Raw genomic sequence first — 15047 nt, forward strand, 5'->3', positions numbered from 1 at the left:
CCAGGCTGGCCTCGAACTCCTGACCTCAAGTGATCCACCTGCTCAGCCTCCCAAAGTGCTGGGGTTACAGACGTAAGCCACCGCGCCCGGCCCCAGGCATTAAAGTCTCATCAGGAGCACACAACCTAGATCCCTCGCACGCGCAGTTCACCACAGGGCTCGCGCTCCTGTGAGACTCGAAGGCCTCTGTGAGACTCGAAGGCCTCCGCTGATCAGACAGGAGGCGGGGCTCCGGCGGGAATGTGGGTGATGGATGGGGAGCGGCTGCAAATACAAACGCAGCTTCGCTCACTCACCTGCCGCTCACCTCCTGCTGTGCGGCCCCCATTGCTAATAGTCAACAGATGGGGTTTTGGGGGTTGGGGACCCCTGCTATGGCCCAAGAAGGTGAGCTCACACAGACTGCATGAAAACAAAATGTGGCCGGGCACGATGGCTCACGCCTGTAATCCCAGCACTTTGGGAGGATGAGGTGGATGAATCATAAGATCAGGAGTTCGAGACTAGCCTGACCAACATGGTGAAACCCCGTCTCTACTAAAAACACAAAAAATTAGCCTGGTGTGGTGGTGCACGCCTGTAATCCCAGCTACTCGGGATGCTGAGGCAGGAGAATTTCTTGAACCCGGGAGGCGGAGGTTGCAGTGAGCTGAGATCGCACCACTGCACTCCAGCCCAGGGAACAGAGTAAGACTTCGTCTCAAACAAACAAACAAACAACAACAAAAAACCAAAATGTAATTTAGTCAGGAGAATAAAGAAGTTATCCCCAATTTTCATAGTCATTTAAGAAAAAAAAAGGTCTGTAACTGATCCTCCCAGGACTACTTTTAACTCACCATTTTTACATATATTTTATCTACAGTATACTGGGAAAAACTCTTCGGTTTTCTTTACAGAATATTCCCTGACACTCACTGGAAATAACTCTAGAACATTCTCCTACACTGTCAAGACCCAATCAGAATTACAAACCCTAAAATAAACTAAAAAGAGGGTGAGTGGTAAAATTAAAATAAAAGCATAAAAATGTGAAAAAAAAAGTCAGTATTAGATCAAATGTCATTTATAGTATCTCTCATTATTGGTAGAAGTTTTTGGATCCACCTTCTGGCTGTATGTAGTTAATAAGCAGGTCTTCCATGGGTTCATCCAAGCTATTTTCTTTCAATGTTGGAAAGAATATGTTCTAACCCAGTCCTGGGGAAATTCCAAGAAATTTCCTTTTGGGTTTATCCATCACCCCCTAACTCTGCCACAATCCACTGGACAGCAGCCTTGGTGTGTGGTTGCTCAGCTATCATCCATCTGTTTAATTGCAGCGCTATTTAGTCCCTATTTTCCTCTCTCATCTACAAGGACAGTCAGTGGTTCATTCAAGAATCATCCACTGGACAATTACATGCCAGGCCCTGAAAGTGCTGGAATAAATGGCATTTGGCCCTGACTTCCAGGAAATCACTCTGAACCCATCCACAGGCCAGCAAATAATTATTACACAAATATGAGGAACGCAGCAAGACGCAGCATTGCGCAGCCCGTGAGATTTCACCTGTGCCGCCTTTTGCTGGAAATTCAGTATAACTGCATGCCCATTATTTTTCTGGATTTAGCCATCTAATTAGCAGGAAAAAAGCAAAAGCCTGTGGCCTTTCCATTTTTCTTCTTTTTTTTTTCTGAGAAACTATCTCACTCTGTCGCCCTGGCTGGAGTGCAGTAGCATGATCTTGGCTCACTGCAACCTCTGCCTCCTGGGTTCAAGCGATTCACCTGCCTCAGCCTCCCGAGTAGCTGGGACTACAGGCACCTGCCACCATGCCCTGCTAATTTTTGTATTTTTAGTAGAGATGTAGTCTGACCATGTTGGCCAGGTTGGTCTCGAACTCCTGGTCTCAACTGATCTGCCTGACTCGGCCTCCCAAAGTATTGGGATTACAGACGTGAGCCACTGCACCCGCCCCCTGCAGCCCTTTCTTAAGGTGTTGAACACTCATCTCTTCAGTGACACGCTTTTAGTATCTGTCAAGGACCAACTTATTTCTTACCATCATAACTTTGTCATCAGTTTAAATGTTTCTCTTTTCTTTGCTTTTTTTTGAGATGGGGATCTCACTCTGTCACCCAGGCTGGAATGCAGTGGCAAGACCATGGCTCACTGCAGCCTCAACCTCCCCAAGCTCAGGTGTTCCTCCCACCTCAGTTTTCCACCCGGGACTACAGCTGTGCACCACCACACCCAGCTAATTTTTGTACTTTTAGTAGAGATGGGGTCTCATTATGTTGCCCAGAGTGGTCTCGAATTCCTGGGCTCGAGCCATCCTCCTGCCTCAGTCTCCTAAATTGCTGGGATTACAGGCATGAGCCACCATGTCCAGTCACATTTCTATTACTTTAAACATTCACTAATTTTTTAAAAAGTCAAAATAGTTTACCAAAACTGTATTTTTTTTTTTTTTTTGAGAGGGAGTCTCACTCTGTTGCCCAGGCTGGAGTGCAGTGGCCGGATCTCAGCTCACTGCAAGCTCCGCCTCCCGGGTTCACACCATGCTCCTGCCTCAGCCTCCCGAGTAGCTGGGACTACAGGCGCCCGCCACCTCGCCCGGCTAGCTTTTTGTATTTTTTAGTAGAGACGGGGTTTCACCAGGTTAGCCAGGATGGTCTCGATCTCCTGACTTCGTGATCCGCCCGTCTCGGCCTCCCAAAGTGCTGGGATTACAGGCTTGAGCCACCACGTCCAGCCCAAAACTGTATTTTAAGGCTGGGCGCGGTAGCTCATGCCGGTAATCCCAGCACTGTGGGAGACCAGGGCAGGTGGATCACCTGAGGTCAGGTGTTTGAGACAAGCCTGGCCAAAATGGTGAAACCCCATCTCTACTAAAAATACAAAAATTAGCAGGGTATGGTGGCGCATTCCAATAATCCCAGCTACTCGGGAGGCCGAGGCAGGAAAATCACTTGAACCCAGGAAGTTCAAGGGAGGTGGAGGTTGCAGCGAGCCGAGATCGCACCACTGCACTCCAGCCTGGGCAACAGAGTGGGATTCTGTCTCCAAACAAACAAACAAACAAAAAACTGTATTTTAAGCCAAAGGCCATCTGTAATTACCGATAAATTATTCTTCATAATCGATTTGAAAGAAAGAATTTACTTAGAATATGCAGTTGAGAGCAGAGATTCCCAATCTATTTCCTGTTTTCACACACCAAAAAGAAAAAAACAATCATGTTTGCAGAATTCACTGGGGTAAAGGCTGAGGCAGGCCTCCCACAGCAAATTCGGTCACAACACGTCACACAGCACAGCAAGGACGACAGCTTCGGTCAGGAATATTCTCTGAGACTGTGTAATGTGTAAAATGTTCTTTTTACCAGTTACAGGGAGATGCAAATAGTCTACTTATAGCTCACGTAAGAGAAAAAAAAGTATCTGTTTACCCATTTCCTTCAAGGTTTCCACAGAGAAAATAAAGTACCATTTGCTTCTGAAATTTCATAGCTGTTACTTGTTCAATAGGCTTGCAGATAAGATCCCCAAATGAGGCTCATTTCTATCCATACAACATACACAGAGTACTTAATGTGTTGAAAGCACCATGCTAGCTTCTCAAGGGCCTACCTGTGACAAAGATATTACAATTCCTATTCTTGCAGTGAGGCAACCTGGGCACAGACAGCGGTTCATTAACTTGCTGAATACCACAGAGCCAGGATTTTGAGATTCTAAACTTCTTCTCCTCCCCACTCCTGCTGACAGAACCTGCAACTTGGGCAAAGCTCTGCTGAACCAGAAGGGGTGGGGGCAAGCTGCCAGCAAACAAAATCAGAAATTTGGAGAAACAGACTCCCAAGCTGGAGTCTCTCAAGCAAAGCAAATGAAAAGAGTTTTCTAAGAGGAGAAATTGCTGGGGCTAGGAGCGCTGATTCTTCGAGAGGAAGGAGCTATTTTGCAGAATAAAAATAAGGACATCTGTCAGTTTTTGTCTTCCAAAAGGGGTGCTTCGTAGAACATGACATTACAAGTTTTTTCCCTCTCATTAAAGTCACAGAATGTGAGATGCTGGTGCTATCAGAAATCAGCAACTGTGCTAGTAGAGCTCCAAGAATTTTCATGCAGAATTCCAGGTGCATAGAAGCTTCCCCCTTGAACTCGAGAGACACAAAAAGAATTCCCGAATAAAAAAATATACATCCACTTAGTCATTTGATTGTTAAATAACAATCCGTTTCCAGAAGCATTATCATGAGAGGCACCTAAGGGCTTAAATTATCAAGCAATTAAAGCAACAGTATGCGAATCAATATCACTAAACAAATAATAGATACCAAAAAACAAAATGTTAATTATAAAGTAAGCAAACATTAGGCTCTCCTTGAAAACAAGGTTACGCGTGATTGCATGCTAGAGAAAACGCAGACGAAAATTCTCCTGAGGCCTCAGTGGGTTTGGGGGGAATAATTAAAAAAAAAAAAAAAAAAAAAACTTAAGCAGGGATGAGCTTAAAGCCCTTTCTGGTTCTCATTAGGTTTGTTTGTTTGGAGACAGAGTCTTGCTCTGTCGCCCAAGCTGGAGTGCAATGGCTCAATCTTGGCTCACTGCACCCTCCACCTCCCGGGTTCAAGTGATTGTCCTCCCTCAGCCTCCCGAGTAGCTGGGATTACAGGCGCCCGCCACCATGTCCGGCTAATTTTTGTATTTTTAGTAGAGACAGGGTTTCACCATGTTGATCAGGCTGGTCTTGAACTCCTGACCTCAGTGATCCACCTGCCTCGGTCTCCCAAAGTGCTGGGATTACAGGCGTGAGCCACTGCACCTGGCCTGATTAGGTCTTTTTTTAAAAGCTTCTTCTCTATATTGCTAAAGCAGGAAAATAGAAGGGGAACTTTCTCTTTTTGAGGCGGGAGGTCCTGTACATCACTGCCCACTGAATGAATTCACATACATATGCAAATGGATTCTGATCATTTTCCACGGCCCAGGAATGAGCTATGTATTGAAGCCAAAGCACAAACCAGAGGAATGAGGTTCCTGCCCTCATGAAGACAAGATTCCAAGCAGGGAAAGAAAGACAGCAAGCCAGGCAGGGCCATCGCTGACTGTGACAAGGATGCAGAGAGAAGTGGGGGGATGATAGGGACACCAATGGGGGCTTCGGAGGTGAACGCCTTCTCACCCCCCCAGAGGGAAGATGGGGAACTTCACCACCTCGCTCGCTCCCACTCTTCTTCCACTTTTATGGATTTGATGACACAAAGTGAGGGGCAGACAGGGAGGGCTGCACAGCCCATGTGGGATGCAATCACCCAGCCCTGCAGCAAACACGATTGCACTCTGGGGCTATGACGATGACTAAAACCCTCAGGAGGTTGTCTAAGGAGACTCCAGCCACCAGGCTATTCTGACTGAGGCGGCATTCAATTGAGGATGCAGTGCTGCAGGAGCTCGCAGAGGCAGAGGCTGGCCAGGGTCAGGGGCCAAGGGAAGGCTACCAGATGGAGAGGAAGAGCAAGCAGGATTTATCCAAGGAAAGAGAGTGAGGAGTGAAGGGAACGGAGCTCTCCATGCAGAGGGAACAGCCTCAGTAAAAGGCCCGAGGTGGCAGAGAGCTCAGTGCAATGGGAACAGCAGGTGGTTCAGTGAGGTGTGATTATAAAAGGATGGGGAGAGGAGGAGGAGGCTGCGTAGACATGGAGGGATACGGTGAAGAACAAGAGCCACAGCGTGAAGAGCAAGCAGGCTTATAGTATGACTTTATCCAGACCATGCCCAGCTGCTAAAGAGACCTGGGAGGGCCAGGCAGTAGAAGCTGTGGTTCTGCACATGAGGCAAACAGAAACATCTGCTAGAAGCCTGGACCCTCACACTCCCTAGCCCTTTTCATTGTACTCCCAAACAGTGAGTTGTTACTGAGGTGAAGACAGGACTTCTAGCAAACCCAGAAGACGGCCTCCCCTTCTCTGAGGCCCCTCCTCACACAAGGGTCTCTGAATCCCCCATCCTCAACCATTCAGCTGCCTGTGGTCACTGAGGCACAGGTCGGGGTGGGACAGGATGAGGCTACCGGGCTGGGCTGTGGATAGGATGGAGGCTACAAGGCTGGGCATCGGTGGCCTTCCTCTGCTTGCTGAGATGAGAAGCCAGCTTGTGCCTCTGCAGCGCTTTCCTTCTTATTTGCAAGACAAACTAGAGAAAGAACACATTTCCTTCTCTTCTCCACCATATGGTTGGTGTTCCCATCTGAGTGATCCGCCTCAATATAGCACCACAGCCTCACAAAGGCTAGAGGATTCGTGGATGCTTTCCTGCCAATTCCTCACCATGTTCTTCAACAGACTGTATCTTCTAAGAATAAAAGAGATTACTAATATTTGCACAATTGTATGCTTTCTTCCCGCCCCTGCCCTCCACCCCAAAATCAGGGCATCTTTACATTAGCAAATCCAGTAGCACTACCACCAGGAACTCCGCCTGGGACCTTGGAAAATATTTAGCATTTCTGCAACCTGCCTCTATATACGCTGCTGGCTACTGATAAGATAAAGAAGTGAATGGATGTCCTATATCCAAGTGTTTGCATAAACGAAAGATGCAGAGGCTGTCTTCAACAGGCAGGAAAGTAATCGTAACATTGAAGGGACATACTTCCTTCTGGGAGAGCTGAGAACAAGCTCATGACTTTCCAGAGAGGCAGATTGTTCTAGAAGTATCTACAATAGTCGTATTTTAGAAATATAGGTTTCCAAATTATCTTCAGAAATACAGTATGGACCTGGTGCAGTGGCTCACACCTGTAATCCCAGCACTTTGGGAGGCAGAGGCAGGTGGATCACATGAGGCCAGGAGTTCGAGACCAACATGGTGAAACCCCGTCTCTACTAAAAATAAAACAATCAGCTGGGCATGGTGGTGCACGTCTATAATCCCAACTACTTGGGAGGCTGTGGCAGGAGAATGGCTTGAACCTGGGAGGTAGAGGTTGCAGTGAGCTGAGATCCAGCCACTGCATTCCAGCCTGGATGACAGAGACTGTATCAAAAATAAAAATAAAAATAAAAAATAAAAAAAAGTATGGTCTTAATTCTCAGTTGCTTTTTCAGATGCCTGTTCTTTTGGTGCTCAGTGGCTCCTCAGATTTACTGAGCAAGAACACTGAAGTACACAGGAAGCATGTCCAATATTCGGAGAAAATGTGAACATTTCAGATGCCTGTTCTATGCTGAAAACAGTTACTGACAGAAGGCAAGATGCCAGAATCAAAACCTCTAACTGAAAATCACTGTGGAACAACAGAAAAAGCCTCAGCTTTGGAGAAAGCTGGGTCCAAATGCCCATTCCGACATCTGTTGGTTGTACAACTTTAAACAAGTTATTCAACCCCTCTCAGTCTGTTTTCTCATCGGTAAAAACTGCATATAAGGCCAGGCACAGTGGCTCAGGCCTGCAATCCCAGCACTTTGGGAGGCTAAGGTGGGAGAAACATTTCATCCCAGAAGTTTGAGGCCAGCCTGGGCAACAGAATGAGACCCCATCACTACAAAAAATACAGAAATTAGCCTGGTGTGGTGGCACACACCCGTAGTCTCAGCTCCTGAGGAAGCTGAGGTGGAAGGATCACTTGAGCCCCAGAGGTCAAGGCCGCGGTGAGCTATGATCATGCCACCGCACTCTAGCCTGGATGACAGAGCAAAATACTGTCTCAACAAAACAAAACAAAAACCACATATATAATATGCCCCTTATAGGATTACGGTGAGAATTCAATCAGATTATGTGTAAAATACCTGGCATAGTGCCTTAACTAACTAAAATATATCTATTCGGAAGAGAAACTGTAAAACCTCCAAGGATGTTTTACAAGATGAAAAGAGCTCTGCGGACAGACAGTGGTAAGGATCATATAACAATGTGAAATGTACTTAATGCCACTGAACTGGATACTTACAAATGGCTAAGACGGTAAATTGTATGTTATGTGTATTTTGCCACAATTACAAAAGAAAAACTGCAAGGACTGTTTGGAAAGTGTTTAAAATGTCTAGATGAAGAAACCTCCACAGTAATCAAGAGGGAGATTTCTCCTACTTTAAATAGGATAGTTTTCTTTCAAGGCTAGTGAATCGTCTCTTATAACTGAAATATGCAATTTAAGTACTGAATTGTTACTAATAAAATGCTCAATGGAGTATCATTTAAATATAAAGTGAAACATCAGGTTTTATCAGGAATCACATTTTTTTAGAAGGGAAGGAAGAAAAGGATTAATCATCATAAGATAAAAACCCCCTTTTTAGCACTGCAGATCATTACTCCTAACCTCACCTTGGTTTAACATTCAGAAATAAAATCCATTTTGCCACATTAAAATCTGTAGGCCTCATTTTTAGCAACTACTGACATTTGCAGAGCCATGAACCAATAGATCTGAAAGGCAGGGGGCCTCTTTCCTCCCAGGAAGATCCCGTGGGTCTCTTCTCTCCTAAAGGAATCCTGATACCTCCACCCTCCCCTAGACCGGAGTTCTTTGAATCCAAGAGCTCCTGCACTGCACCATGGGCTTAGAGGGTACTCAACAAGCCATTGGTGAATGAATACAACTGTATCTAACCTCTTTCCATTGGTGACGTCTGAACAGTTTTGCACTGACTCAATGCCTCACTGACTACGTTTACTAAAACAAACAGCCAACTTAAAAGGGCAGTGAGTTTCTCAAGAAAAGTGGGTGGGAAGTCCCAGGAAATGAAGATGCTCAATGGTGCCATCCAACACAACCGGATTCCGGGCCAGACCTGGGCAGCCACAGGGCCGGTATACCCAGGCTCCTACTATGCCACTCACAGGAAGGCCTCCCGAGCCCCCAAACCCTCCTCCTCCACCACACCTCACATCAACCTCTCTCTCATGTTCCCCACAACTCCTATCAGCTTCCAAAATTATCTTGTTGATCATCTGCTGTCCCTGCCCCTCCACTCTCCAACACACACCCCAACAAAACAGAGACTTTGTCTGTCTGGATCGCTGCTGCGTCCTCTCTCCCAGCACAGTATGTGGCACCTGCCAAATGAAGGAATGAGTGAACAACTAAACAAAGAATGGAACAAAACAAAACCTCATCTGCTTGTGCTGCCACCCAAGTCCCACTGAACATGGGCAGAATCCCGGCCACCATCATGACCTCAAAATGTCAGGCTCATTCCAAGTGAGACCTCCCCTTGGAGAACCCCGAGATGTTGCCTCCCAGCAGCAGAGAGAAGCGAAAGCCAAGGGGCTGGCAGGAAGAACAGCTGCACCGGACTCTAGCTACAAGGTTGCAAAATATCAGCATGACTGAGAAAGTCAAGACTAGCAGTGACACTCAGCTCGGGAGTGGAAGGTCAGCCAGGCGGCTCTGGGGGGCTGTCTGGAAGGAGTGTCTCCTACATGGATGGCATCTGACAGCAGAACATGGATGTGCAGCTCCAGCTGGAGAGGGAACAATAGTTCCTTAGTCCCCACACCACTAAGCCATGGGATGATTCCAGCAGCCTCCCAGCCCACGCTCTGTCCCTGTTGAACCACTGCTTACAGGACAATGGGTGGGACAACAGGATGATCACTTGGGGGCAGAGGCGGGAGGATGGCTTGAGCCCAGAGGTGTGGCTGAAAACAGCTGCCATAGGGGGATGAGGGAGCGTCTGTGTTTGGAGGTGTCTCCTGACAAAGCAGATGGCCTTTTTGGTTTTATTTTCTTCTCTCCCCAGTGAATCACGGCACACTCCATACTGTGCAGCATGAAACAGAATAAAGGCAGGTGAGAAAGGACGATGCTAGGACACAAGGACCTGCAAAGAAATTACTCGGCAACATGCAAAACAGCTGTTCTCAGCCAGGACGGGACTGAAAGTCACTCTTCAAGAGACAAAGAGAAAACTCCTGTGAGCAGACGCCAGAGCACTCTGAACCTCGCCAGCGCGCCTCAGCCCCCTCCCAGTTCCCCAGGAGATGCTGAAAGAGGACTGGAGCAGCTCAGGTGGTCCCTCTGACTAAAGCCAGGTGCTGCCAGACGCGGGAAACATTCTTTCCGTGGAGGCTTCCAACTCCGTGGACCACAGCCTCAGAGAGTCAAACCACCGCAAAAGGGTTAGGGCATCCCTCACAAAGGCCTGTGCCTGCCTTTCCAAAAGAGTAACTCCTGGCTGGGAAAGGTGGCTCATGCTTGTAATCCCAGCACTTTGGGAGGCAGAGATGGGAGGATGCCTCGAGCCCAGGAGTTCGAGAGCAGCCTGGGAAACACAGACAGACCCCCATCTCTACCAAAAAAAAAAAATTAGCTGGGGAGGCCGACGTGGGTGGATCACTTGAGTCCAGGAGGCTGAGGCTGCAGTGAGCCATGATTGTGCTACTGCACTCCGGCCTGGGCAATAGAGTGAGATGCTATCTCAAAAAATTAAAAAAAGAGCAACTCTTCGGTTTTCACGCAGCCCTCGGAACTGAGTGTCTAGCCACCCTGAGCGGTCTGCTCAGGGATATGAGTACACTCACTGTTAACAAGGGCATCCTGTCCAGGTGCTCTCTGTCACTGCACTTGAGTTGACCTTCTCCAGTTCAATCTTCCGTGGAGATGAGGCGGAACCAGCCAGAAACCTCGGTTATTTGAGGAGCACTGTTGCCCCACCGCTCAATGCTGCTTCTCAGGGAAAAAGAAATACAAACGCCTGGATTCCATTAACCTCCTCCCACGGGACGACTAATGCATCCTTTCATCTATTTTTCACTCCTCTCTGGTACCTCTCCAATTTCCCCATCTTCTCCCAAAGTGTGGCAGCCACAACTAAACATGACACTTTAGTGATGAAAGCAATATCCAAATGCATGGCTTCTCCGCCACACTCAGCTCCTGTGTAACTATCAGAGCAGGAACGGCAGACTCACTGCGGGTCAGCCTGCTGGGGCCTCACGGGGTCAGCACGTCGGGCAACACTCACATTTCAACCCCAGCATGAGGCAGCATAAAGACAGGACACTCAGCCAGGCGCCTGGCTCAGGCCGGCCATCCCAGCACTTTGGGAGGCTGAGGCAGGTGGCTCATGAGGTCAGCAGTTCAAGACCAGCCTGGCCAACATGGTGAAACCCCATCTCTACTAAAAATACAAAAATTAGCCGGGCGTGGTGGTGTGTGCTTGTAATCTCAGCTACTCGGGAGGCTGAGGCAAGAGAATCACTTGAACCAGGGAGTTGGAGGTTGCAGGGAACTGAGATCGTGCCACTGCACTCCAGCCTGGGCAACAGAGTGAGACTCTGTTAAAAAAACAAACAACAACAACAAAAAAAGACACTCAACACATGGGCAGTCTAAACATCTGGGTCCCAGCCTTCCAAACTCTTGGAGTTTCATATTCTTCATCTCTAAAATGGGAATAAACACACCTGACTGATTTACCCCAGGCTTCTGTAAGGTTCAAATACGTATATGAGAAAACAGCTAAATCAGATAATGATCCTGAAAGGTCATATTCTGCCATTGGAATATATAATCCAGGCTCCTTCCAATGGCCTGCAAGGGCCTACCATAATCCGACCCTATCAGCTGTTCTGCCACTCAGCTCCCTCCCTCTGCTCCAGCCACAGGCCCTCTTGCTGTTCTCCACTTGGGTCCAAAGTTGTTGCCCTTTCAGGGCCGTGACATTCCTATTCCCCTACCTGGAAGTCTCATTCTCTAGATCCTGCGTGGCTGGTTCCCTGAATTTCCAGTTTCTGCTCATAAACAGTCTCTGACTCCCCTCCCCCCATCTAAAATAATCACTTGTTAAATGGGAGAGAAAGATTTGGGAGCAGGTATTTCAAGGAGGGATGTGAATCTTAGCAATAAAGTCTGCAAACCAGGAAGCCTGTAGTGAGTTCAATAAGACGTTGGTTAGGTAGAGACGCTGCCCATCAACCAAAGCAATGGGGCCTTCATTCAACACAGAGGGATGGGTTTAGCTGGACTGACAACAACCAGCCTTTGCATGGTGCGTTAGAGCTTGGGTCATTCACTTACTCATTCAACAAATATTTACTGAGCGCCTCCTGCGTGCCAGGGCTGGGAAGAGAGACAGAAACACGGTCTGCTCTCGTGCGTTCGCAGACTCCTGGAAAAACTTTCAGGTAGTGGCAAGTGCATTTCCTCAAGCTCTATCCTGTCACCATCGCTTTATTTTCCTGGAGTAATTACACGATCAGAATTGTTCCCAATTCTGAATGACGGCCCCTACACGATGAAGGACCATGTCTTGGCTTTTCAAAGTGTTGGGAATGAAGTTTTTGGTGTCGCAAAAAAAAAAAAAAAAAAAAAAAAAGGATTAATGTGGGAACAAACGATCTCTCAGCAAGGAGAGCTTTACTTTCTGCAGAAAGGGTGCCACTCAATAGCTGTCCAGCCAGGAGCGCACACTGAACAAAGGAGACAGAGTTATTTATAACCTGACGCGTCTACCCTACTGCTGTGTCCAGTTTCCAATGGCTGGAATAGGACCTCACATTTTACACTTTACCCGATTGGCTATTAGTTTAAAACTTTCTTAATTAGGTAAGGGGAACAGAACAAAGAAAGAAAAGGAAGTTGCCCATGGATAGTTAAGGAAGCATCTCCAAATAAGGAATGGCATGCACTGTGGACTGGGGCTTGTCTAGTTCTGTCTAGGCATGCTGGAGCAAGCTAGGACAGCTGATTTGGAATACATATATATGTACTAATAGTGGATAGCAATCTTATAGGAAGAAATTGTGACTTTTTATGGTCTTTGAAGAACTTTCCCATTTCTAGTCACACTCAATAGTCTGACACCTTTTTTTCCTAAGCAGCACCACCCTCCTGAAAGTATTTATTCTCAACTCCAGTACCCAGTTTCATGGCCAATATTTTATACACACAAAAATCACTGTGAGAATGGCCGTGCATAGATTCAAAGGGTCTGTGCCAATCTCTGAACACTGAAATCACTGCATACTTTCCGAGGAAAGGCTGCACCCTCGAGACAGCTTCTCCTACCTTCTGTTTGTGTGTTTATGTCGTAAAATAATGCATCACTAAGTATTGAAGTGGAATCCTGAGGATCATAAGGCAATCCTGGTCCTCCGGTCCCTCACTCACTAATCCCTGGATGCATCCTCTGAAGTCCACTGCCTCCCACCCTAAAAACGGCATTTTACAAGTTGCTACATTGTGCAGTGCAGGAAGTAGGTCCAATAGGAACTCAAAGAAGGGAGGTACGGAGGACGTGAGGTCACAGGGAAAGCTCCACTGGTAAGATAAAGAGAGCAAAGGGCCAGGGGCAGTAGCTCACGCCTGGAATCCCAGCACTTTAGGAGGGGAGGCCAAGGTGGGAGGATCACTTGAGGCCAGGAATTCAAGACCAGCCTGGGCAACATAGTGAGGCCTCATCTCTAGAAAATAAACAAAATAAAATAAAATAAATTAGCTAGGTAGAGTGGTGAGTGCCTGTAGTGCCAGCTACTCAGAAGGCAGAGGCAGGGGGATCACTCAAGTCCAAGAGTTCAAGGCTGCAGCGAGCTATGATCACGCCACTGTTCTCCAGCCTGGGCAACTGAGTGAGACCCTGTCTTAAAAAAAAAAAAAAAAATGAAAAAGAAAAAGAAAGTAAATCTTAGCAGAATTTTGACATGAAAACAAGTCAAAAAATATATGTAGTGGGGGTGGGTGGGCAGGGGAATTCAAGCGGAAACAAAAGAGAGAAGGTCTTGAGGACAAAGATGCGCTCACTAGGGAGAAGATGCTGGGAAGAAGAAGGAGCATGAAAGGTAAGAAGCAACCAGGTTATGAGCGGCTTCAAATATCAGGGTGAAGAGATTGGGTTTCATTTTTAGTATCCTACATCCTTATGGCTAGAAAGAACTGCAGAGGTCATCTAGTCCAATCATACCCAAAAGCAAGCTAAGAGGCCACCCTAGGGGGCTCAGGTGCCTCCCTGCCCCACTGTCCTTCTGACCTCAGCTTCTCAGGAACAGACCATCTCTCAGAGAGCTACAGCTTTCCCTGTGACCTCACGTCCTCCGTACCTCCCTTCTTTGGGTTCCTATTGGACCTACTTCCTGCACTGCACAATGTAACAACTTGTAAAATGCCATTTTTAGGGTGGGAGGCAGTGGACTTCAGAGGATGCATCCAGGGATTAGTGAGTGAGGGACCAGAGGACCAGGATTGCCTTATGATCCTCAGGATTCCACTTCAATACTTAGTGATGCATTATTTTACGACATAAACACACAAACAGAAGGTAGGAGAAGCTGTCTCGAGGGTGCAGCCTTTCCTCGGAAAGTATGCAGTGATTTCAGTGTTCAGAGATTGGCACAGACCCTTTGAATCTATGCACGGCCATTCTCACAGTGATTTTTGTGTGTATAAAATATTGGCCATGACACTGGGTACTGGAGTTGAGAATAAATCTCTCAGAGAGCTACAGTCCTGCCTCCATCCACTGCCGTCTATCGTATATGTCAGTGGACTGAACTCATCACTGTCCCCTCCTGCTGTTCATTCACTGCCCTGGGAGGCATTAACAGACACAATCAAAGACAATCACAGGGGCAGGACCTACTCAAAAGCCTTAATGGATGTTCGCCTCCTTCTGTATCCAGAACCCCTTGCTTTTGAGGATGCTATGAGGAAACAATGGCTTGAGCCCAGAGAAATGAATGTTATAATGCTATCAGGAAATTCACTACTAAAAAACATCAGCTTGGATATTGTGAGAATTACAGTTTGGCACTTTTCTGCGAGATAATGTAGAGGTTGAAACAAAATCACAGGTGGAGAATACATCCTCGTCTGCGATGACTATAATCAGGACACTCCCACACTATCAGCTTTTCACTTAACAGCCACACGGCGGCCTCTGACTTTGCTCCCTGTAATATTCTGACAACCCCGACATGGGGACAACACACAAGAATCTGGAAGAAAGGACTCACCTTCAGCTCTGCACCTTCACCGGATGCACATGATATTTTTATGTAAATGTGTTTATTGTCATTTTGGCCTTCCAACACCTTGGCATGAAATGTTTTTACTACAT

Source organism: Rhinopithecus roxellana, chromosome 1 (assembly GCF_007565055.1).
Source record: "Rhinopithecus roxellana isolate Shanxi Qingling chromosome 1, ASM756505v1, whole genome shotgun sequence".
In the NCBI taxonomy this organism is placed as follows: domain Eukaryota; kingdom Metazoa; phylum Chordata; class Mammalia; order Primates; family Cercopithecidae; genus Rhinopithecus; species Rhinopithecus roxellana.